At 37.1% G+C, this 23,338-nt stretch overlaps 1 long non-coding RNA gene across 1 annotated transcript; it reads left to right on the plus strand.

The window, feature by feature from the left end:
- The first annotated feature begins 15,457 nt into the window (after positions 1-15,457).
- Positions 15,458-22,282, plus strand: LOC124075791 (uncharacterized). Its single transcript, XR_006846168.2, has 2 exons — positions 15,458-15,619; positions 18,589-22,282. It is a non-coding gene; the product is annotated as an uncharacterized LOC124075791 (long non-coding RNA).
- Positions 22,283-23,338: the final 1,056 nt, after the last annotated feature.

Here is a 23,338-nt window from a genome sequence, read left to right on the forward strand (position 1 = left end):
TAGTTAGAGGAAGAGCCTTTAGGGAGACAATTGGTTTAGATCAAGTCATATGAGTGTGATCTCCATGGTGGGATTAGTACCCTTGCTGGCTCTCTCTTTCCAAGTTCACACAGTAAGAAAGGTCACAAGAGCCCACAGTGGTTAGGAAGAGAGCTTTCATCAGAACAAAGTCATACTGGCACTCTGAGGTGGGACTTCCAGCCTCCAGAAATATGAGAAAATAAATATGTATTGATTAAGCCACCCCATCTATGGTATTTTGTTATAGCAGCCAAAGCTGGCTAAGGCACAGAATGTGAGAAGTTTTCCTGGTTTCTTTTTTAACTCAAATTCACTTTTGAGTATCCAACATCTTTTTAGCTACAGGGCTATCTCTTTTTCAGTTATGCCAAACATCACAATTATCTACCTCATTTTTAAAGTAAACATCTCAATTCCTACCCAGTGGTTACAGTTCAGTTAGTAGAAGCACTTTTTTAAAAAAAAAAAACTTCAAAAACAGGTTTCTGTTCAGTGGAAATGTTCTATTCTTTTCTATTCCTCTTTCCTCTAATGTCTATAAATGAAACATTTTTTTTAAATATGATGAATTAATTGCTTTGATTTCTCAGTCACACTGCTAGCAAAAAGGAAAACTGAATCCTTATGAATATTAAATGAATTAAATGATGGAATGAATAAAAAGAAAATTTACTCCTAATGTGGAGATATACCATACCATAACCCATATCACCCCTACCTCCATCACTACTGATAGACAGACAGACAGACACACACAGCCTTTTAGAAGTGAGAATAGAATGTACCATTAAGGAAAAAAAAATGTAAAAAACAAGGTATCCATTCTCCAACTAGACATCTCTTTCAGCATGGCATTTTGCTAGAGAATTAGTATGCAATTCTCACTGGCAGAAGAGGCATGAAGCCTGTGCATTCCATGGCTGGGATCCCAGGGTTACAGGGTTGGGAGTTAGAAGGAGGCGGAGATCAAATATCTCAAAAGTTTCTCTCTTCTACTAAACACCTTTGGAAAATTGCTGTTAAATACAGGCTGTAACCCTTACCCTCATGAAAGCTTTAAGAAATGTCCTAGAGTTTATTATTTTTTTAACTTTCATTCTCTTTATGACTACTTAATTATCATCAGTTATCAGTTCTCACCATCCCCTTGAATAATCCTTCTGTTTCAAACAGTGAACATTTACCAATAATGATGTCAAGGAATGCCAGGTTTCAGGTTTCTGGCTGGCGCCAATCCTCACTAGCAAAAGGAGTGTGATTTGCAGCTATTCATGCTCTGTCCTCCATCCAGGCTAGTGTATCAGGAGAGGGGGTCTGATCCACTTTCTCACATCTCAGTTGTGGATGATGCAGACTTAGCCAGGAGGTTTATTCTGTCGGAATGTAGACAAGCTACTTATGCTAAAGAAGGAATGCAAGCTACAGTTCTGAGAATTGCAACCAATGGACAATGTTGATCTTTCTTCTCTCTTAGAAAGGAAGAACATTCTCTCTCTCTATTACTATCACGATCACACTTTGGAAAGACTTCACTGCTCTAGGCTCAGCACACACCACCCCCACAACACACACACACACACCTCAAATGTGCAGACTCATTAATAATAGAACTGAAGGTCCTCACTGAAGGTAATATTAAGCTAAGAAAAATCTAGCAATGTTTGTCAAAGGACATCGCTTTCCCTCAGCACATACCTAGTATAGAAGCAGTACAAGATAAATCCTGCAGAGATTTGTTGCAAAGAACAAATGAGCTAATTCATGAAAAGCACTAACAACCATGCCTGGAATACAGCAGGTGCTTAGTTATTATCATCCCATGAAACAGCCTGGTGTTGCAGAAAGAATGGCATTCTGTGGAGTCAGAGATGTGAGTCCTAACGTTTCCCTGTAATACTTGTATGAATTACACAAGACACTCAAGTGCTCCAAACTTCAAACTCTTGATCTAGAAAATAGAATATATTCACCTCCCCTGCAAATTTCTCAAGGGATGATAGGATCAAATGGGATAAAGGTTTTGAGAGCCTTTCATGAGCTGAGAAGTGGGGTATAAATCTTAATGAAACTGCAAGTACATAAAGGCAGAGATCATTGTAGAATCAAGTCAAGTTTCTGTTACAGAATAACAATATTTGTCACCTGGATCATGGTACCCACAGCAGCATTACCATCATATCATTATCATTCTGTCATTAAAATGTGTTCTTCTCTTACCAATTTGTGTTTCTTCATTCAATCAAGGCTGATACGCAGCTAATAATATTGGTAAGGCTGTACCTGCTAGTAAACAATAATTCAAGATTTCATTCAAACACTTGTTTTTTTTTTCTTTTTAATAAGATTTTATTTATTTATTTATTTACTTACTTACTTACTTTTTAGTAGTGCTTGGGATTGAACCCAGGGCCTTGTGCATATGAGGCAAGCACTCTTTCAACTAAGCTATATCCCCAGCCCTGAACACTTGTTTTCTATTAACTATTTGAATACAAAATTCATAAGGCCATGTAGCACATCTCAAAGCAATCTGAAGTAAATTTTCAAAAGCAATTTTCCATATATTATCTTATATAATCCTGATTATAACCTTATGAATTATGAATTATGAAGTAGGCTATTTTATTTCTTTATTTGATTTTTTTTTTTACTTGACAGGTGAAGGAACTGACTTAAAAATACTAAGTGCAAAAACAAAATGGTTGCTGATTTCCCACAGATCAAAGCTGAAATCAATTTGCTGTATGACATCATGGTTAAAAATACACACTATAAAACTAGGCTGTCTGGAATTCAAATCCTAGCTCTTCCATGTACCTCTTTGTTACCGTAGGCAAGTTAATCTCTCTGTACTTCAGTTTCTTTACTTACAAAATCAAGGTTATAAAAGCACTTACCTCATCGAGTAGTTGAAGGAATCTCTACGTTTAATACACATAAAACATTTAGAAAAACCAAGCACTAAATGAATATTAGCTGTTATCATAACTGACATTCCATGTTCTCAACAGTCCAGGCCTAGTCTGTCTTCTTAGGTACTTCTCTTCTCTACCTTTGTACCTGTCTATTCTCCAGCAAATCTCATCCACAGCAGACCTGATGTGGTATGAAACATGTTATAAATGCTTGGTAAATGTTAAAAAATAACTGAAAGAAAAAAAAGTCAGGAAGGAGGGGAAAAGGAAGCCATCTTGGACCTTGTTCACTTTCAGGCCTCTCTCCTTACATCCAGCCATCATGGCCTGCTCATCTTCTTTAAGGAGTATTTAGTGTTGTGATCATTTGTAGCAACAGCAAAACCAAGATTTTTTTTTTTCTGTACCTAGTTCTACTTGCCTTTCCCAAATAACTTGTGATTATCTATGCATTGCTATAAAGGTTATTTTTTCCCTATCATAAACTGCCTGTGAATATTTTGTACATATTGCAACATGATGAGATGCTACTGAATTTATTTAATTCTCTTCTTGGTACATATGAATAAACAGAAGTGATACCCCTGAAAGCAATTTTTTTAAAAGTTTTCAAGCCTTGAAAAGAATTGCATTCCATCTCCATGAAGGAGTTTAGGATCATTGTGCTGTCCAGTGCTGAAAAACAAGAGAGTAAAATTCTTGAACACTCTAATTTACGTATTTCTTCTGCCTGTTATTAGAATTCATAACCCTTACAAAAAATGATTTTGATCAGATCCTTTAAGGGAATATTCCTCAGATTTTTCTCATTATTTTGCCTTCCTTAGTATAATCCCCACCTTCTACATAACACTGGACACACAATGAGTAAAGTGTTAGCAGCAAAGAATGTTATCATTAATTTTTAATTGTGGCTCAAGCGGTAGCGCACTCGCCTGGCATGCGTGCGGCCTGGGTTCAATCCTCAGCACCACATACAAAGATGTTGTGTCCGCCAAAAACTAAAAAATAAATAAATATTAAAATTAAAAAAAAAATAAGATAAATGAATTTGCCTGATTCTTAAGAGCATGTTTATATGTTCAATGTATGCACTATCTGAAAAAAAAATCCATTTAAATACTGGATTGGAATTATCAGTGAAAAGCTTGTCATCATACTATGTTCCCATAGAATCTCGGATCAGACCTGAGTTTTGGTTTGTGTCTCTTTTTTAGTTGGATATTACATGTCCCAAGGAAGAAAATGTCTCATTGGGCAGAAAGAAAGGGAGTCTTTCAGAGTTTTTTTTGTTGTTGTTTGTTTTCCATTTCTCCTTCCATAAGTGAGATGACGCTTATTTCTGGTTTGCTATCTGAAACAGACAATTAGGGAATTTGGGCACATGGGCACAATGCTCAAGAAGGCATCCTAGTAATTAGTTGAAGTAAATCACTATCATGCTTTTTTTTTCTGCCTTTTTCTTGTACTAGAGCTCATAAAACTAAATCTTCTTAGACCAAGACCTAGAATTAAAGTTTACAGTATAGTTGCCATGTTCCCATTATTCCTAATTTTAGTGTGTCTTATTTTATTGTTGCTATTTTTCCAGCCAAGCCACAGGACTGAAGTCTTACCACCATCAGGAACATGGGAATTTTGCCTGTGGTATAATTTCTTAGGGAAAATTTTTGTTTTTCCTCTATAGCTCCTCTATGATTTTCTTCATTCTTAAACCAAAAATGTCAATGACAGAGCTACCCAACATTTTGTGCTATTTTCTCAACTGTGAAATATTTGATCTCATAAGGAGATATTGTCTTTATTCAAAGTGCTTATTTTAAATGTTATTTAGTTTGTGGTGGTATTTTTACTCAGGCATCTTACAGAAAAATTAAGTAAAATGCAATAATGTTCCTGTGGCAGAGGAGAAATTCTCCACAGTCAGTGGAGTATAAATTGTGAGTATAAAATAATAATGTACATTCACTGGTCAGTCATTCCACTCCTCTGCCAGTAAAGGTGTGGAACATTTTTCATAGTTAGTTTATTGGATAGTAACACCGTCATAAAATTCTTTGGCAAGGAACTGATTTTTTTCTTTTACAATTTAGTCAAGAATCTATGCTTTAAAGGAAAACAAGGTGGGGGGTGGGGGGTGGGGGCTGACTTCCTGGAGGCGGACCTGGTCAAACTGGTTACACAGTAGCTGCTTTACAAGGGTAACCAGAATGTGAAGGTAATGAAGTATCAGCAAGAGGAGAGTGAGCTCTTCTTGATCAGACTCTCCTATAAGCTGTGTGCCATCAGCCATGAGACATCTGCAGTCAGCTGGGTTCATTCACAAGTTCACATCCCAAGGGTTGCAGCCATAGCTAGACAGGAGGTGAGAGTGGTAGACAAAGTTTGTCTAGAAAAATCTAAAATTTAAAAATTATTTAAAATAAAAATTATATTGCATATAATTTTTATTTTAAATAATTGTCTCCTGAAAGGTATCAGCTTCCTAAATTCTAGAATAAAGAACTTAAACTAAGAGACTCAAAGAGATGACACCACAAATGGAAAACACAGAAACAGAAACTGAAGACCAGCGTTTCAGTTTATTACCAACTTCACAGGGCAAGCCAATAGTAGCCGGAGGGCAACAGAGCTAAAATTTCAACTCCTCTGCATTTCTAGATTCCAATCTCCATATACTCCTAATACAGTGCAAACCTATACATGATGAGTCGTCTTCCCTGTGCTTGTGAGTTCTTAATGTACAACAGAGAAGTCCATGCTCTTTTCTCAAGAAGCACAGAAGCTTCCCATTTTTATCCTCAGATTACAGACAAGCCAGCACCTTCTGCAGCCCCCTGGGTGTCCACTTGTCATGATGTGTTGCTGCAAGAATATGATAACTCACAGTAAACTTCTGGAAACACAGCTCAGATAAGGAGTGTGTCTCACATTGGGGCAGCCAGAGCCTCTAGTAGGTGTCCAAGATTGGGTACTCAAAGGACTTTATGATCATATTGTTCTAGGGCATTTATGACCTCAGCTTGGAGTCTGTGACATACAAATTTCTAGAACTACCAATTTCAGAATTAACTCAGCAGTAAGACTCAACTGTTAGAATTATCCCACTTCTGGAATTTTCCTATTCTTTTGTCCTTCCCACCTCAACTTCCCATCTTTAAAAAAAAAAAAAACCCTTAATTTCCCCTAAGCATCCAACTGCTCTCTTGTATTTGAAAACTTAAGAGCCCCTCAGGAAGTGCCCAAGCCATGAAATATCAAAGATCTGCACATTCTTTAGAAGGGCAGGGGCATTCCTGTGCCTTCTTTCTAGCCAATAACTTCCTTCCACCTATCTGCTGTACTGAGATAATCAGGGAGACCTCTTACAAGAGCAATGGGAAATAAAACTCCAGTTATGTTCCCAGAAGGTCACTTTATCATTAATAAGATACATGTGGCAGTGAATGAGGGTCGCCTCGGAAGAAAAATCAAAATCTCCCTGTTTTTGTTTTGTCTTCCAAACAAACAAACAAAAAAAACCAGGAAAGAGGAGAAAAGAGAGGGAATAAAGGGAGAAAGAAAGTAAAAGAGAAAAAAAGAGATGAGAAAGAAGATGGGAGGAGAAGAGAGAATGGGTGAGGGAAAAAACAAGGAATGAGTTTTCAAGGGAGGGGGAATGGGAAAGGCAGAAAGAATGACAAACTTTTAATTATGTGATTGAGTATTTGGAAAAGTTTTGGACATTTTTATAGTAACAATCTGATAGACAAGCCGTGTCATAAAACACTAAGGTAACACCACATATTTCAAAAATAATAAAAGGGTACCTTTATATGGTAAACCCCAAGCCTCCTGAGCTGTAAATGGGTGCATTAAACTTGGCGACCCTGCTCAGAGAGGACATGATTGCACGCCCAGGACTGTTCTAGGAGTGAGGTTGTTGTTGAAATCTTGCCAATTAACTTTTGAACACAGAGCCTGTCTCATTTAGTTCCTTGTTCAAAAAAAAAAAAAAAAAAAAAAAAAAAAACACCTCTCCTTCATAAGCAGTCTGTGTGCACCTATTATCTTGACTGGACCACAAAGGGTTGCCTCTGTCTTCACACTGGGCTTGTAAATTCCTTGATGACAAGGGCTCCTAACTAGGCAGGCAGGAAAGCAAAACAAAACTCATTGAACTCCCAATCTGAATAAGATAGCAAATCAAGCTCAGGGAAGATTGAAACACCATTTTTAGAAAAGTGATCATGCATGTCACTTTCCCTAGCAGGGCTGACTAGGGATGCACCAGTTCCCTTACTGGGAAAACTGGTAATGCTCCAAACCAGCAAAGACCTTTGTGGCTAGCCATTTCCGCTTGCCAGGGACTAAGGCATTTCCTGGAATGTGGAGCTTTCAATACCAAACCTGGGAAAGTCCCAGGCAAACCAGAAGGAGCTGATCATCCTTGGAAAACCTCCCACCACCCATCATCTCCCTCCTCACATCCTGACTTGTAGCTGACAAATGAAACTTGGCAGTTCCCCAGAACCGAGCTTCCACTTTGTTGGGCAAGCATCTGTTTACCCAACCTGCCCCTCCACTGGACACAAGGGGAAAGATGTGTCTCATTTGTTGTTATTATTATGTCCCTCAAGTCTGGAACATTGTGTGGCCCTTAGAAGTGCTTACTGAACTGGGCCAGGTGAGCATTTGAGCAGATCCTCTGCCTAATGTCAACTGAACGGGCACTGTGATATCTTCAGGCAAGAACTATATTTTTTTGGTACAGTGTACCCTCTCCTAGGCTCTCTAAATGGAACTCAACTTGGACAGGAATAGAATCCCTTTGAAGGCTACACCATTTTAAGCTATGTGGCTTTTAGAAGACACTTTCATACACAGGCTAAGGGCTCAATTCAAGGGTCAGATTAATCTGGGTTCACCTTGAGCAAGTCACCTAACTTCTCTACAGATCACTGTCCTCATCTGTGTCTCTCATGCTCCTGGGAACACCAAGTAAGACACCTTTATAGAAACTGACTAACCCTTAGACTAATAGTGAAAACCTCCATATGGTAGTTACTGTTATTTTATTAGGAGTTTTCTTCCTGAACACTAAGGCAGCAAAGATGAAAATAATTAGAAAACAATATTTTAATGAGATCTCCCAAGTTCTTTTTAGGCCCTAAGGCCACCATATTTTTTTTTCCACCAAATGTGCCCTCTTATGATAATCTGCCTATGTCTGTAATGGGTAAATTACTATAGGTTAAGGCAGAGCATCACCAGATACTCTACTGTGCACATGGCAGGGGAGATTTCTTCACCTTACCATCCTCCCCTTGTTATTACTTAAACTTCCCATTATGTGAGCCATTTGCTCAATTTTCACTGAACTTTCCCAATCCAGAAAGTCACTGGACTTAGTCCAGCTGCTGTAAAATTTTACTGCTCTTTTTGTTATTGCATAATGATTCCTAAGAGTTAACGTTTTACTTTTCTTCTAAAATAAGGGATTTGCTTAAAGGAAGAAATCTCATTATTAGTGCTAATGATGCTAAATCCAGTGCTTTATTACTCTACTAAGAACTGATAAATTATCTGAACAAAGTTCAAAGTCATGAGTAAAGCACCAATTATTGGTATAATATTACATTTTCTTCTTCTCTTCCTCTACCCTTCTTCCTCTTCCTTCTCCTTATTTCTAATTACATATTTAATGTTTATGTACCCAAAAATATGCCATTCCCTGGAGATGCAAGTTGGAAAAAAATACAGAAATAATATTTATTTAATAATAAATGCTCAAAGTACATATGTTATTTCTTCCAAAATGTTGTGCTTATTTCTGAGGACGAGGTGCTGCCACAATAGTCATTTCTGGTGTTTTTTTACATGCCTACAAAAAGCATATCCTGCAAAAGTTTGCATTAAAAAATAAAATAAAGAGGTAGGAGAAAACCACTCAGCACTTACAGGACTTTGAGAATACTGAAAAAGTGATGGTTGTGGCATAGTTTTTTAATGTCCCTAAATAAATCTTTCTTATAAACAAATTAATACACCAAAACATCTAAAGTGAAATCAAATGACAAGACATTCCCCGGAAACCAAAATTCATGCAGAAGAGGACAAACCATCATACACATTTGCAGTCCCATGGCAAAATGACAGCTATAAGAAAAAAAAATGCAATATGCATTTGATATTCACTGTGACAAAATATATATAGTGCAATTATTAAACGTGGGAGAACCCATGGAGGTCATCTAAACAGTAGAGGAAATTTGCTGATTATCTTATAGTTATTAAAAGATATTAAATTAAATATTTTATTACTGATTAAATTGATGCACAATGTTAGTTAGTATTAATATATCTCATAGCTTGGACACAAAGACAAAAAAAGGCAAGAGGTACAAGGAGGAATGGGTATTTAAAAAATTGTTTGTATAAAAGCAACTATTAAAACAAAAGGGCAATCATTCCTGAATACCCCAAAATACATAGTTAAACATTAGAAAAAACAAACTGACCCCAAAGGAAAAACACATCATTAAGTGAAAAAAGACAAAAGTGGTAAATAAAAATTGTGTAGAGTGTACAACTATTTAAGAAAGGGGGAAATTCAAAAAGGGAGATGGGAATATCTATGTATAAGCTTACGATTAAAAAGCAACAGAAAAATATAACAAAATTTTTAAATTATCTGAAAGGAGAGGGTTGAGAAACAAACTAAATTTCTTAAATCCTCCTTATTTAGGATATTTGATTCAGGATCAGGTAAAATTTTTAATAATCACAAAGTAATTTTAAAGCAATTCCTAAAAATAAAACATAAAACAAAATTTAAGTAATTTACTACACAGATATTTTCAAAACCACCCAGAAAAGTCTATTTTTGGTGACTTTATTTTTAACAAACAACAACAACAAAAAAAATGAACTGTCACTAATGGCAAGTAAAAGCAAAAAGAAAATCAAGTTTTTAATCCAGGATTTTTATGTAAAATGAACTATCTAAAGAGTAATTAAAGGGATGTTTCACTTCATAAAAATGTTTCAACTAATAAATGACTAATAAATTATAAAACTAGAACACCACAATTTTGTAAATTGTAATGAATTAATGGTTCATTAATTGAACATCAATGTTTGCTGACTTCACAGCCAAACAAACATCCTGAACCTATGCCTCCTGGTAGGAAGCCCAGCATCACTAAGAAGTAGACATGTCTTTAAAAGGTCTCACTTGGGCCAGGTGTAGTCGTGCATGCCTATAATCCCAGCAGCTCAGGAGACTTGAGGCAGGGGGATTGCAAATTTAAAGCCAGACTCAGGAATTTTGCAAGGCCCTCAGCAACTTAGTGAGACCCTGTCTCAAAATTAAAAAAATAATAATAATAAAGAGGGCTGGGAATGTTGCTCGGTGGTTAAGCACCCCTGGGTTCAATTCCTGGTACAAAAACAAAAACAAAAACAAAAACAAAAACAAAATCTCACCTGGATTGGATTCGATCAAGCCTATACACCTAACTATCTGCTTGCAAGAAATACAAAACATACAAAAACCTGCTAATCTACACTGTGGGGAGGCAATCAGGCCAGACTCTGGAAACATGTCAGGACAAACCACCCAGTTCACTGAACAAAGAGACCAGAAAAGGGGTAAACAAAGAATGGAGGCAGAACCCACAATTTGGAGAAGATATAAATAACAAATCAACCAATCACATTGTATGAACTGGACGTGGATTCTGACTCAAAGAAAGAGAAGGGAAGGAGTGGGGAGGGGAGAAAAGAGAAGGGAAGAAATAGCTGTAAGAAAGCTATGACAATTTGAACACTTCGTGGATATGCATATTTATGACTAAATAACTATTTTAAATGTTTTGGCTTTGACAATGTCATTGCAATTATAATTTTAAAACGAAAAACTCTTTTAGAGATACATAGTTAATATTTATGGATGAAAACCCTTTATTTTCTTAACTGAGTTTACAGGCCAGAAAAATATTACATAGAGTATCTGAGTTGTCCTATGATTAACTTTTATAGCATAATGTCTCAATAAAACATTTCCAGGATTGCACTGCCATTACCATTGCTTCAAGTCACTGTCCTTCTCCTCAACTCTCTCCACCTAACACCAATGATATGCTAGGCAGCAAAGGACTCCCGGGGAGGGGTATTATGGCATAGAATTTCTACTTCCTCTTCTGAGGGAAAAAAAAAATGCAGGCTATGAATAAAGGAGAATAAAATAACAATAACTATTACCTTAAATACATTATTTAAATATAAATCGTTCTCAAACTTCAATATGCTGGTGCTTACCAATTATTTGAAAACCTAATACAGAACACTATATTGTAATTACTGTCTACCTATCATTTGCCTCCTTGATTTTGTAGTTCACAAAAATTACAGACCATGTCTGTCTGGCCCACGGTTGTAGATTCAGAATCTAGCATGTAGCAGGGGTGCAATTCATGGTTTTCAAATGAGTAAGTAATCCTGTGAATGATGAAATGAGCAAATGTAGTTCAAAACTGATCACATTGTGCCAAGACATGATGTTGAGTCATTCCACTAGAAATAGTTTGTGTATTATCTCATTTAATCCTCACCAAAAAAATACAAGGAAGATATTATTATTTTTATTTCACAGGTAAGGAAGTGGGTCTCGGAGAGCCAATAGGATTGACTCAAGGGTCACATGGTGAGGAAATAATGAAAAGTTCAACTTATAAGGTGTGACAGACTTCAGAGTTCTTGATCTTTCCACTGTCGTGCTGTCTGCCTAAGAGTAAATGAAAACAGAGTCTGGTGGAAAGATCCTACCTTTACAAAGTGGAGAGGGTGACCTCACAGTCTCTCACACACCAGAGCAAGGACACTGCCCTCTTGCAAAACAGTAGTTTCAGCAAGCACAAGTCTAGTAAGAATGGAAACAGTCAAATGTGCTCACATTCACATATATTTTCCATTGTGTTCTTTATTATGTTCTAAACAGATCTTTCTTTCTCTTTTTTTAGTCACATTTCTGAAATAACAGAACATTATGCTCTGTATCAAATCTCAACAGAGCCTCACATAAAAAAGTACACCTCAAAGTTTCTTATTTAAAATGATGTAGAAATACAAGATTCTAGTAAGTCTAAATATTTCCTTATTATACAGTTGGTAGGGGAAAAACAGTTTATTCATCTCTTCCAATTCTGTCCTCTTAATATTTCTGGCATTTCAAATTGTCTATGGGGCCAACCTTAGAATTGCCTGTTCTTCCTGGGATACATACAGATAATTTTGGTTCTGTTCTTCTGCCAGGGCAGGAAATAAAACAACAGGTATGTCTCATCTGTCTTAATACATTCTTATCTTCCGAGGAGAAAAAAAAGGGGGGGAATTTTTTTCAGCATCTTGCTTTTTGCTAATTATTAATATTTCCCAGATTTTTGCTTAAGAAATATTTTTAGGCTGAAAAGGAAGATACATTGCCTTAATGACATCCACTTTCTCATCGACCAGTGAATTATTTTATTTTGACACACGGAATAACCAACCAGCTACTCCAAAGGATGCAAAAATCAACTTTGTCCAAAAATTAGAAATCAGTTAAGAATTGAACCCAGTGTTTCACACATATTAGGCAAGTACTCTACCATTGAACTACAACCCCAGCCCTCTTCATTTCTTAATAGGTCAAGTAGCCTCTGAATTATAACTGGGCTATCAAATACATTCTGATCTTCATTCCATAGCAACTTGACAGGCAGGTGGAGAATAAATGTACCAGTATACAAGTCAAAATATTCTTTTCTTGTCTCCAAACTATCATCACCTTCTAGCAATCATATTATTTATTACCAAATTTAACAGTTATCCAAGGATTTTTTTATATTTGCATGATTTATTATTGTTCTGTCTTTCATAACCTTCTGGAAAACTCTAGTTCTCCGTGAATCACTTTATCAGAAAAGAAAAGCACTCCCCCACATAAAATAATTATTTTTAAGTATATCAAAACTTAAGGATCCTTATTTTGTTCTGTCAGATCCTTTAGACTAGAACTCTGTTTTGTCTGTTTTGCAAAGTACTTTGCCAGGCACACAGGGGAGTGGAAGAGATAGTAGTTGATGGTAATTATGATGCATCCTGTACTTGTTCACAAGGGACATTTGCTGAAGATTAAAAATAAATTCACAACTAATTGACTGCCAGCCATAAGCTATACTGCTGGGACCTCCAAACTACCAACTAGAAAGAAAATGACTGAGCAGATCTTGCCAAGGACCAACCCAAAGATTAAAAACAACCTCCCTACTTAACTTGCCAACAACAAAACTAATCAGATGAATGGTAACTTTAATATTTCTAATTAGTATTTTAATTTAGTATTTTTAATTATAAGTGCTATAACTCATCCCCCTAAGTTGCCCCTTTTAAGCCATCAGTGAACAAATATTTATTAAACACTGCCTATGGGCCTGGTGCTTGCAGACTCTAGGGATACAACCATGAATAAGTCACCCATAAGTCTTCCTTTGTGGTTTGTGATTCCAACGGGGAAGGAATATTGTAAGAGATTTAATTGACAGAGAAATACAAGGAAGAGAGTCATAAGTCCATTGTCAGAGACACCTCCACTTCTTGTTCTCATTTCCTTGTCACACCTACCTCAAGTCTGAGGCAAGAGTCTTTATGCTTCTATGCCTCATGCATGAGAGATGATTCAGGAAACCATAACGATCACCTTTCCCAATAAACCATGACCCACAATGCTGGCAGAACATCAATAGAACATGACCCACAATGGGAAAAGAACAATTCATTTACTGACGTGTGCATGATGGATGCAGAGAAACTGAAAAGACAAGACACACTACTTCAGGACAGGAACGAACCTTGCCATAAAAGCCCTGTTGACCTACTGAGATTTTTCTCTTCTGCTCACCATTAATCTCTTTCTCCCTGGATCTTTCTTTATTTTTTTTTCCCTCTCCTCTGTCGTTGCCCTTTTACTCGGCCTAAGGTCCTAGATGATGGTTGTATTAGAACTAACCTCTAATTCTCTTTCACTTTTGGCTACACATGGAACAACATTTTTATGCTCCCGTGAAGTCAGATGTACTCAGTGACTTGCTGGAGCTGATGCAAGGTGGGTGCCCTGGACCGAAGTTTCATGGCTTGAGCTTGACTTGCCTGCTCTTTTCTCATCCCTTCTGTGGTAAACCCTGAAGTTTGGTGACTAAATGGCATTACCATCAGATGGTGAGTCTGCTTCAGCCTGAGTCCCTATGGGACAGGGATAAGCAAAATTTTCCCTGACACCATGAATGGGAAACAACCTGAATTTTTTACATCTGCTACCTCAACATAGCCTGAACCACAGGAGCACACACTGAAGAAGAAATCGGCTAATCAGAGCTCAGTCACAATGATGAGGGTAACATGGATTAATTGGGTTGCCGTCATGAAAGGGCTAAGATCTAAAATGGGAATATAGAGAGGAAAAGGGGCTGCCCTCAGTGAGCTCATTGTAAAGTGCAAAAAAAAAAAAAAATGACAAATTACAAACAATCATAGTAGCATTTCACATTATGGTAAGGAAAAGTTTGGGGAATTTTGTCTCAGGCATATACAGCTGGACGTCAGGAGAGCAGTCTTGCCTTATTTTTCTGTCATTACTGAGATGATTATCATCTATTTATTATTATAGAACATGTGTGACCTTAGGCAAGACACTGAAGTTTTGTTTGCATCTTTAAAATGGAGGAAAAACAGCATTCCTTCCATTTAGATTACTGAAATGTGATTAATACCCAAGAGCAGGAATGTCTATGTACTCTGAGTTCTTGGCAAAAACAACATCCCAGGCAGAGTGTTTTGTGAAAAGTCCTCTGGCTGTGGTTTCAGTAGTTGTGTGTAACTGAGCAAACACCACTCCCCTGAGCCATGGTCTTCTTATATATCAGCCATTCCACAGGTGTCCATTGAATAAGCTCTGTGTGCCAGGCACTGTGCTAGGCTCCTAGAATGAGCCTATGGACAAAGCATGGTCCATACCTCATTCTATAAGCCAGCAGAGAATATGAACACTAGGTATTAAGTATTGAAATCATTAATTGCATAATTAACAGAGTTCTATAAAGTGGGTTCTATCGGACCATATGGTTGAGGGACCTAAATAGGTCCTTAGGGATAACTGATAATTAAACTGAGTTCAGAATCCTGTAATACCTATATAACAATACACAATTTTAATGTGACTATAAAGATTCTGAAAAAAAAATAAATGTATAATTCCTGGCCATATAGTAGGTCCGAGTTAGGGAACAGTGTCATAGAAATCTGCATTTCTATAGTCACAAGCAAAGTCCTCAAAGGGGAAAAAGGATGCAGCTTTTATGCCAATATTAATACATATTTTACTACTATTGTTGTGACTATCGATATTAAACACTGCACTGAGCTGTTTCATAATTGTATTTTTTACATTTCCCCTGACATCTCGCAACCACAGGGGAAGCCCCTGTCTTCCTGTTTGCCTTGTTTTGGTTTTGTTTCATGTACCTTTCCTGGCAACAGGGTCCATTTTGTTCACTGGTTACCATAGGAGCCTGCTTGCTCTCAAGAGCAGTAAGTGTTCCCGGGAAGTCAGCAAACTACAGGAAAGGACGGATGAACAGTCTCTTGCCCAGATTATGAGTCAACAGGTAAATTCGAGTCACTCTATTCCAAATTGCTTCTAGGTGGGGTCCAATCTAAGGTGCAAATGGCAACTGAAAAGTTTTATTGCTTCCATATCTGTCTTCTATCAAATCATTTTTATCTTTATTTGCAAGATGGTAAGCAGTTTAAATAAGTAAGTCTCTTGATTTTACCATTTTATTTGATTTGATGACTAACTTTCTTTTATTGCTTCATAAATGAACCTCATGGAATGTTTTAGCTTATTCCCCACTTCTTGGGGAGTAAAAAGGAACTGTAAAAGTGAGTTTGATGATAAATTGTAAATGAAACATAGAACAGAATTGAAAACACAGGCCTCCTTGAGAATGGGCAGAGATAAGGAGAAGGATTTTGAACAACTATATCCATAAGCTTATAGACTTCCAGATGGAGCCGTGGAAAGAAAAAATATAAAAGGTATTCATCAGTACACAATCCAGGGCTGAAGTTAAGCCAATATGGATTTCACTTGAGTAAATTGTTTCAATCATTTATAGAGACAGAGAAGTAACTTTGTTAGACACATATTATTTCATTTAATCCTTATAATAACCCTATGAAGAAATATTGTTATTCTCATTTTTGATGAAGGAAATTGAAATTAGAGTCACAAAGAGAGCCAGTCAATACTTTTCTAAAAGGCTCTAAACCTCTGGAGGAAAAAAAAAAAAAACAGTATTTTTTTTTTATTTCAGTTGTTTATGAAGTAATTTAAAACTTAGTTGCTAGCAACTTAGGGAAAGTTTGATTTTTAAAAACACAAAGACGAGGACAACTATGTCATGGGTTGTGCCATAATAGCAAAGTATCAGAGAGACAAGAGTATACAAAAATCCAGGGCTTTTTCTTTTTTTTTTTTTTCTTGAAGTAAAAAAAGTGCCTATACATTAGTGGAAAGAGCCCTGTGCTTTCATTCAATGGAAAAACTCAGAAAGTTCCTACATCAAGTTTGTGCTTAGTGGAAAACCATGTCTTAGTGCAAAAGTAATTGCTGTTGTAGATAAATAGCCCCTTACAGCTTTTTATCTTGGTTAAACTGTTATCTTCAAGTCTGCAAAAGATAAGTTGGATTTTTTGCAGCACGTTTTTAAGAAAATGCTCTGCCTCATACGACATCCATCTCCTCACACTTTGCACAGGAACTTGACAGAGTTCTGTCAATATCTTGGAAATAACATCTCTGAAAAGCAGACGATTAGCTCTGAGTTCCATCTCCCACCATTGAATTATATTTTCCTTGCCTAAATAGCAAATGGAGCTTCAAAGCAAGAGGATGTTCCTGAAAAGAAATTCTGAGCTTTCCATCACAAAAATCTAAAGATATTTTAGGAAAAAAGCAGAACTCTGGCATCCAAATCAATTTAACACCTAGTGGGGAAAGTGCAGACTCATTGGAACAAATCAACTGATAAAGCATTAGATTAAAAACTTTGTGTATCATAAAATGGCCTCGAGACAGAGGATCTAAAAGTCACATATTAAAATTAAACTGAAAGCCACATATTAAAATCCTTCACTGAGATTCCTAAAATTAAAATAGGTTCTATTACTAACTATGTATCCTTGAGAAAAGTTTTAAGGATCTATCTTCTCTTAACTTTTGTTATTGGAAAACTGAGATAAAAATTAAAGTTAAATTTGGCAAAACTATATAAGATGATATTTCATAATGTAAAATGCTTTCCACTTCTAAGATACATTATACCATCAACTCTCAACACTCCTATTAGCAGTGAGTATAAATGGGTGCAGCCTGTTCAACTTGGAAATTCCCTGAGCAGAACATGTACCAGTTCTTCTTAGGTACAGTAGGAATCCTCCATGGATACATGGAAACTTCACCAACCATAAGGCACACAGCCTAACATAATACGGCTGTGGAGACTCTAAAAAGTACAATTATTAAACAAGCAGAAACTGTGGGTCCCATATCTATCCACACTTGGTAAACAAACAGGATCTAAATGGTAAGCCCCAGGACTCTTCCTGTATCTTGCATATTCTATGTAGTTTGCTCTGAATCACTGGGAAAAAAAATTAAATCCAATGATTCATTTATCTTAGTAGAAAGCATTTCCACACCAAAGAGGACTTTATTATTCCTTCTAGGCTCAGTTAGCAAGGAGTAAGAGAAAAGGTCAGAAGCTGCTTTTTGCTAATCCCTTCTCTGCTACAAATCACCTCTAAGATGTTGAGCAAGTTACTCCCCATCTGGGCCTTTCTTCCTTCCTTCACCTCTAAAGTGCAGGGGCTGAGCAGGAAGATTTCTAAGGCCCCCTCCAACTTGAAGATTCTATGATAATACAGAGCAGTTCCCAGGTGTCTGGCAAAACTCCTAGTTTCTGTCTCTGTTGTTTCCTGATGTACACTTAAATTATGGGTCCCTCAACTAAATTTCAATAAAAAGGCTCCTTACCCAGGGTTAATTGCAAGTTTTAAAACGGGGAAGGGGAGAGCCCACACAAAGAGTTGTTGAGAGTCCAAAGATTGCTACCAGGATTAGAATCAGCATTTTGCTAAAATTCTTCTCTGAGGTCACACAAGCTAATCCTCTTAACAGACAGAATCATCACTGTGGTGGAAATTTCAGGATGTTGTTAAGTATCTGTCGTAAGAAATTGTTTTATATCTAATCTGGTATTACTAGCATCTCTTGCTAAAGGGCAAAACAAAAACAATAGACTTCTAACCAGAAAAAAAAAAAAGAAGAAGAGGTATTAATTTAAACCCAAGAAATATATCTATTGCTTTTCCTCAAACTGCCCATGCCCAGGGTCATAGTAAGCTTCATGGGTTCCAGATCCTTCTATCAAACTATTAATACACATCCCATCTCATCCTAATAGAACATTTTTGCTTTAAACGCTGAACACATTGTTATAATTTTGTTTTTGAAATTGCTTTATTTTGGGGTTTCTTTCCCTTGTTTTTCAACCTATAATTTCCTTTTCAGATCATGAGCATTTTTGCTGGCTTTTCAAAAGTTTCATGCCTATACAGTCCAATGAATTAAAATCCCCAATGATTCAGCTCGTGCTCAACATTCTGAATAAGTGCCACGCTTTCTCAGAACTGGGCCATATAGTAAAGGCACAGTCAGTGACAACTCATCCAGATACCCTAAGGGCCAGCTACATTCCTGCACCAAACTACTCTGGAGACTCCAAAGTCAGTGCAGATTGGATTCCAATTTAATACCAACAATCCTGACCTTTCAGATGATCAAATTAAGGAGAAGAAACACAAGTAAATGGAAGCTTTTGCTTTAGAATGGCAATTTGAGAAGCATTCAAATATTGTCCTAGGAGGACTTCGTACCTTCCTAGAAATTGACTCTTCCCTTCTCATTATATTCTGACCTTTGAAATGGAGCACTTTGCTCCAGATGCAGTAGCTGAAATGAAATGGTACTTTAGGTTCCGGAGAGGGCGGTTTTCAGGCAAAGCAACCAGGCACCAGGGAAGGTGGAGACTGTAAACCAAAAACTTTGTACTATACTTGGAATTGAAAATTGATCAATCTGCCAGAACAGACATCTCCTGTATTCGGACACCTGGTATCTAATCTAGTAAGCATTCTAATTGTTCTCATTTCTTCCATGACAAAATACAAACTGCTGCCTGAAGAGGAAAAAAAAAAAAGAATATTCAAGATAATGTTGATTATAGGGTCAAAGATCCACTCTGAACAGCCTCTCTTCTGCAGCTCATTGACTTTTCTCCAGTTCTTTTCCACATCAACAATGTATTTCGAGAAGGCTCTCTGGAGCATTTCAAAGCAATATCATCTTGAGTCTTCATGAAATGAACTACATCAATAAAGTTTATTGAAAATTGAGATGGAAAATCTATATAAGAGCCGGGCGTGGTGGCACACGCCTGTAATCTCAGTGGTTCAGGAGGCTGAGGCAGGAGAATTGTGAGTTCAAAGCCAGCCTCAGCAAAAGCAAGGTGCTAAGCAACTCAGTGAGACCCTGTCTCTAAATAAAGTACAAAATAGGGCTGCAGATTTGGCTCAGTGGTTGAGTGCTCCTGAGTTCAATCCCCAGTACCCCCCCCCAAAAAAAATCCTATATAAGTTCATATGTATGAGAAATTACATCTTAAGATGTCTGAGACTCTGATAAAGCCTACAATTCTCTCCAAATCGTCCATAACCAAGGCGTGGGGGCACCCAGATATGCACTTTGATGATTAGAGACCCCCCAATATACATGGATTGTCTTCCTTTCACTCAAAACAGCATGTGCCTGGTGGTGGAAAAAAACATGTCAAATCCATACTTTCCTGTAATATCCAAAGCATTTGATCTTCACAGTAGACAGGCCTTCTATAAAGTGACATTTGGGGGATAGAGTCAAATGCCCTCTACAGTCTCATTCGATTCCTACTGATAAACTGCCTTTTAATTCAGGATGAAAGGAAATGGCAGAAAGTGCATAAGAATCTTGGGGCACAGTCTCACTGTCCTATAGGGCTCTTCCCTTCTAAGTCAAGAACAGCACAGTCTACAAAGACAGGAGAGAGATCTGTGGAGGAAACTAAACAAATTCCAAGTCTTTCTACCTCTCCCTCCCACTCTTGAGATGAAACAGCACATATATCCATTTCTGTATTTCAGAAGTACAGCCTGGCCTTCCTCAGAGTTACCTATTATTCCACTGGAGAAAATGATAGAAATTTGTGTAATTTAAAGAGGACTGACCCAGCCTCCCTTTGCTCAGTGACAGGCTGTTTTTATTCAATCAGAAACTATGATCAGATAAAATAGTACTTTTCATTCCTGACTTAACAACAAATGGAGAGCAGTTGGTATATTTGTTTTGAAAGTTGTTTTTTTAAAATCTTTCTACTCAAATAATCCTATGTGGGTGTTGCTGACTCTGTGATATATTAACGGCACCATTTCTTTTCTACTAATTGTATGTTGGATAATACAAAATTCCTAGTAAAAGCAAAACATTGTGGTCAGGGTATTACTGTTCTCAAACAGGATATGACAAAAGACAGGTAAGGATATTCTCTAAGAAGAGGCCTGTATTAGAAGAAAATTGAGTTAGGTGACTTATTAGGATTTTTATTAAATTTTAAGAACTTTCTGATTTGTTTTGCTCTTAGCAGGGGCTCCTGCCCTGTCCTTTGAAAGCATATTATGTCATCTATAACCATATAGTCCATGATTAACATTTTGGAGAGCATTTAATTTTTAAATGAACTAGGAAGATGAGCACTTGGACTGTTTTTAAAACCGGATAAGTATTTCATACCCTATTATGAAATTTTTACCTCTTTTCTCTGACTCTGGTTAAAGTATGTTTAGAGCCTCTTCATTTCAGTTAATGTTTTTTTCTTACTAAATAAGAAATTAAGGCCCCAAGTTATGAAATGATTTGCTTCACTGCTGCTTAATGACAAGAAACCCAATTTCTAGAGTTCTTTCCATCAAATGTTGGTCTATTTTACTAATTTGCATTAGTTTGGTTACATCTCTCAGTGGTTTTTTTGTTTTGTTTTGTTTTGTTTTGTATGTGTATAGCTATTCCATTTTATCCTCTAATGAGGTATTTGAGAATCTTGAAATTAATCACTCATTCACTCATTCATTCAGTAGATATTACTGAACCAATAATATGTACAAGGGATTTGAAATGGCTAATGTAGGAATGGAGTACCAAGCTCATAAGCCTCAAGATGGTTTCATGCTGGTAGGAGACACTTTATACCATGGCAATTCTCCGGGCTGAGTCACCCTGCAGGCACAGTAAGCACTAAGTCTAGGCCAATGATATTTTGGGAAACCATGAAATATTTTAATTTTAATTTTAATACCTTTCAAATCAGAAGAAAAAAAAACAGAATGTATCCTACCTGAATTATATTTGTCTTTATACCAACACTGTCATAAAACATAGCTTTCACTACCTTTTTTTGTGGATAAAGGGTAACACAAAAGCCAAAAGGCCCAGCATACAAGAAAATCATATTGTCTGGAAACAGTACCCCAAACATTTTACCCCTCAATTCCACCCTAAGGCATTCAGAAAGCTGATAAGTTCAGAAAGGGATTTCTGCATTAGCCCCAGTTCCCACCTCAGAGGCCAATCTACATATCTCCCATCTCCATTCTGAATAGCCCTCTCTGGAATTTTGCTTCAGGCTGAATTTTCCTTTGTAGAGGTCAGATCACAAAGATAGCTCAGGTGATATACCAGCAGACAACAGTTTTTGGATCTTTGGAAGCAAGCAGGCCTTTTGTACAAACATCCTAGAATTAAAGCACCATGTGTTGGTAAAGATGGCGCCCAAGCGCTTCTCTTCTGGAAGCTCAGGTCCATGAATGGCGCCCGAACCATCACCTCCAATCCCTGTGAATGGCCGGAACTTTGAATGGCGCACCTCCAATCCCTGAAGTTGTGCGAACTCTCAGCCAATGAAGAAGTAACAGCCTACTTGCCCTGCTCCTCCTCATCCTGCGTTGTTAAGCCAATAAATATCAACACCCTGTTCTTGCTCTCTCTCTTACTCTCCCTCTCTTTCTCTCCCCCTCTCTCTTCCCCTCTCTCTCTCTCCTCTCTCTCTCTCTTCCCCCCACTTCTCTTCTGCGACTGGCCGCTAAGGTCCTGCCAATAAAATCTCAGGTAAACAGTTGTTTTGGCTTGTTAAGTTTATGGAGCTTTTCCACCGTTCCTTACACCATGGCCTCAAATTTATGTCATTACATGATCCTGGCAAAACCTCCCAAACAAAGATTTCGAAGCTACTTGATGTTAATAGATATTCCTGGGGGGAAAAAAGGTGTTCTAAGTCTAAATAATTTTAAGACAAGCTATAGATAATATGCCTTGTTCTTCTCAATTATAAAGGGGCATAGTTATTAAATGTGCAACCACAAAGACATCTGGTTTACCTTGTTTAATCCAAATTTTTCAAACTTATTTGTACATAGGACCCATTTTTTAAGAATGCTTATTGTTAGCATTCATGGGAGACTAACATGCCATGGAACAATATTTGGAAATCTTTGGTCTGTACCAGGACTCAGCAATTATTTTTTGTAAAGGGCCATTTCATAAGTATTTTAGGCTTTATGGGCTGGTTAGTCTCTGTCACAGTACTCAGTTCTGCAGTTGTAATGGGAAAGTAGCCATAGAGATTACATAAATAAATGGGTGTGGCTGTGTGCCCAGGTACAACTTTACTGACAAAACAAGCAGTGGGCTGGACTCAGCCCAAGTGCTCTCCTTTGCCAACTCCTGATCTACACTTTCCACTATAACTCTTTAGAATAGCTATAGCTTCACCCAGAAAGGTTCCAAAGTCATGTCCCCTCATGTTCATATTCAAAAACAATCCATTCACCCTACACTTTGACCTGAAATTAATGTGAACCTAAATAAATGACAGGTCTTTCCATCAAGATGTCTTAAAATGTTTGCCAAAAGACAGGAAAGATATTTACTGAAAAATTAGCTGTAGTTATCAATGGATATAGGCCTATCAAGAATTTTTGCTTTCTTTGTTGTGCTTCTCTGTAACATTTTTTGTAATCAGAAACAAACTGGAAATTAGTTTAAAATATCCTCTATTTGAATATTTTTCCAAGCCCTTGTCTAGGAAGCCACCTCATTATTTGTGTGGCACTTGGTAATTCCCAAAACCTTGTATATCTATTTCATATCCCCTTCTGGGTTCTTCTTTCATGTA

The sequence above is a fragment of the Marmota monax genome, unplaced genomic scaffold (genome assembly GCF_021218885.2).
Source record: "Marmota monax isolate L192 unplaced genomic scaffold, Marmota_monax_Labrador192_F-V1.1 WCK01_AAM20220418_F8-fsc00036, whole genome shotgun sequence".
Taxonomy (NCBI): domain Eukaryota; kingdom Metazoa; phylum Chordata; class Mammalia; order Rodentia; family Sciuridae; genus Marmota; species Marmota monax.